Genomic DNA, 3,008 nt, shown 5'->3' with positions numbered 1-3,008 from the left:
TTGAATGACATAATAGAAGGTATTGGAGCTCTGTATGATACATCCAATCAAGTAGATGAAGAACCTGAGCTAAATATGGATGAAGACGATGATGCATTGGCAATCACATTCTCCAATGAAGACTTGCAGCTTGGATCTGAACCTCATAACAGGCCATTGTTCGTGAGTTGTTATACACAGGAGCAGAAGGTCAATCGAATTCTCATCGATGGAGGCTCGGCGGTCAATATTTTGCCACTAAGGACTTTGAAGCAATTGGGAATCCAAGTAGATGAGCTGTCAAACAGTCGATTGATAATCCAAGGTTTCAATCATGAAGGGCAAAGAGCTCTTGGAACTATAAGGTTGCGATTGCTGATGCAGGACATGGATTCGACAGCGTTGCTTCATGTTATCGATGCCAAGACGTCCTATAATATGCTTCTGGGTCGACCATGGCTTCACGAAAATGGTGTCATTCCTTCTACATTACATCAATGCTTCAAATACTATCAAAATGGCACCGTAAGAAAAGTGGTTGGTGATCACAAACATTTCACAGAAGCAGAGTCACATTTCGCCGATGCTCAATTCTATTTGGGAAGAACTAAAGCAACAATGGTGGAAAGGGATGTACCACAGGAGGAGTCAGGATCCCGCCAAGAGAAAGAATCTCGCCCAAAGATGGAAGGTTTCACCATCCCTTTGACTAAGATTGATGCCAAAAAGCCCATTCCTCAGCCACTCAAAGATTTTGTCCGACCAAAGCAAAGTGGCGCCACAGAGCATGAAGATCTCTCAAACAAAGAACTCTCAAAGCACTTTGGTCCGAAGGCATATAAACTCCTCGTGAATGCTGGATACAATCCTCAAGAAAGCTCTATGTCAAGGTCTCATTTGGAAAAGACTGATAACGCAGGCCAAAACTCCAAAGCAGGTTTGGGATATACAGTGCAAAGCCCCATTCGAATTGCCATCAAGAGAGCCACTGCTAACTATGCTAGCACCAAGCAAATCCTGGAATCTTCAAGCAATCGGAGAACCCAAAGGGTTTCTATTTTCAATAGGATGGGTAGAAGAGAAGCTCAACAAGTATCTGTCTTTAAAAGACTTGGCAAAGGCAAATCATGGAAACGAAGCAAGACAAAAGGGAGTGATGAACTGCACATAACAGAGAAATGGAGAAGTTTGATCCCTCCTCGAATGAAAAGATACACCACTTTGATTATGTCATGTGGGAAAAAAATGAAAGCTCAAATGAAGACCACCATCTTCACACGAGATGCCATAGATCAAGAAGATAGAGAAAGTGTGGCTTCCTCTTACTACACTACTAATAGTGCTAGTAATCCAGTTCCTCTTCCTCATACTACTCAAAGTCAAGTGCGTCGTGAAATTGCAAGTCTCGTTAGAAGTGGCGTTATCACAACAAGCGTTGCAGAGAATATAGCCTTCATATGCCAGAGAAATGGAAGCATAAAGACGTGTTTTGATTGCAAAGATCCTCGCCGAAAAGATGAAGACGTTGTCACAGCAAACCATATCACCTCCTGCGAGAAAATGGTCGTTGGAGAAGAGAATTCGCACTTGAGCCCCAAAAAGCTGGAAACTCTGGATGAAGAGAGACTAGAAGTCCAGCAAAATTGGAATACTATCAAGCTCTTCCTTCAAGATCCTTCAACAAAGCAGTGCGAGCGCCCTCTTTTCAAATTGGAGACATGGCCCTCGCTGCAAGGAGGCCAATTGTTATCACTCTCAAAGGAAAGTTCTTGAAGTACTACTATCCTTGAAGGGTGGTAGAAGTTGAAGCATGTACATATGTATATAGTTCCAAAAAAAAAAAAATAGAAAAGCCAAAAAAAAAAAATGGAAAGCATAAAAAGCCAAAAAAAATAGAAAAGCAGAAAAGCCAAAAAATGAGTCAGATGAAGAAAAGCAACAAAATGGAGCATATGAAGACAGCTCCTTGACGCACGAGCCTAAACTGCATGTTACTCCTGGCCCGCATGAGTATAAACTGTGCACGGCACCCAATCTCAAACACATGTTGATCATATGAACTACGTTTTGACTTGATCCCTTTCAAAAGGGTACGTAGGCAGCTTAGATAATTTCTAGGTTCAGTCATAAGTTGTGTTTGACTCTTTTCAATTTATATCATCAAGTTATGATTTAAGTTGATTATGTGAAGCCGAATATGTCTCAAATTGGGAAGAAAATCAAGCCATCAAAAGAAGCACAAGCATTTGGAGAAGATGTCAAAATATCCATCACAAACCAAATAAGAATCATCAAGAGAGAAATGATAGAAACTGCGGTTTGCACCAATACTAAGCAAATGGGTCTTGATCCTCCAAAGTTCTCTGAGCAGAGATCAAAAGTGACTCTGAAGTCTTCAAAATTCCGCAGCATTTCCTCATCAACATGTGCAACTTTATGTTTGTCAAACTCTCTTTGAATTATGGGATTGCACCTCGGGCAATATGAAAGGAGGCACTATCTTGCTTGAAGAACAACGTCATCTCCATCTCCCACATCTCTATCATAGCAAGTTCTTCCTTGATCAAAGCAATTCTGACGATGGCTTCATTCTCCTCTTAAGCATCAAGAAGAGAAGACTCAATCTTCTCGAGTCGCTGTGCAGAATTCTCCCAACTTCGTGAGATGCCAAACATGACAACCTCACTCAAACCAGACTCGAACAATCCCAGGTCTGAGCGCACCCAAGACCTGTCAAAGAATTGAGTCATCTGCCATTGAGGTCGGCTATGCATCAACAACTTCACTTCTCTCCAAGCTAAAGTTGAATCCGCTCGTGGAGTTGAAACACATGTTCACCAGATATAATAGAACACCATTGAGTCATCTAGCCTGCTCAAATGCACGCAAAGAGAAGATGTAACCAGCAATCTTCAAAGGTTGGACTCACAATGGCCCAGATCCGAGCGCACCCGAAATCTGATTAAAAGCCAATTGAGCCACCTGAAGTGCAAAGTAAACATCACTCAAATAAGATCTTAGATGGGCTG

Source organism: Salvia miltiorrhiza, chromosome 8 (assembly GCF_028751815.1).
Source record: "Salvia miltiorrhiza cultivar Shanhuang (shh) chromosome 8, IMPLAD_Smil_shh, whole genome shotgun sequence".
NCBI classification, from domain to species: Eukaryota; Viridiplantae; Streptophyta; class Magnoliopsida; order Lamiales; family Lamiaceae; genus Salvia; species Salvia miltiorrhiza.
The sequence above is the reverse complement of the archived record's forward strand: the minus strand, read 5'-3'. Positions refer to the sequence as shown.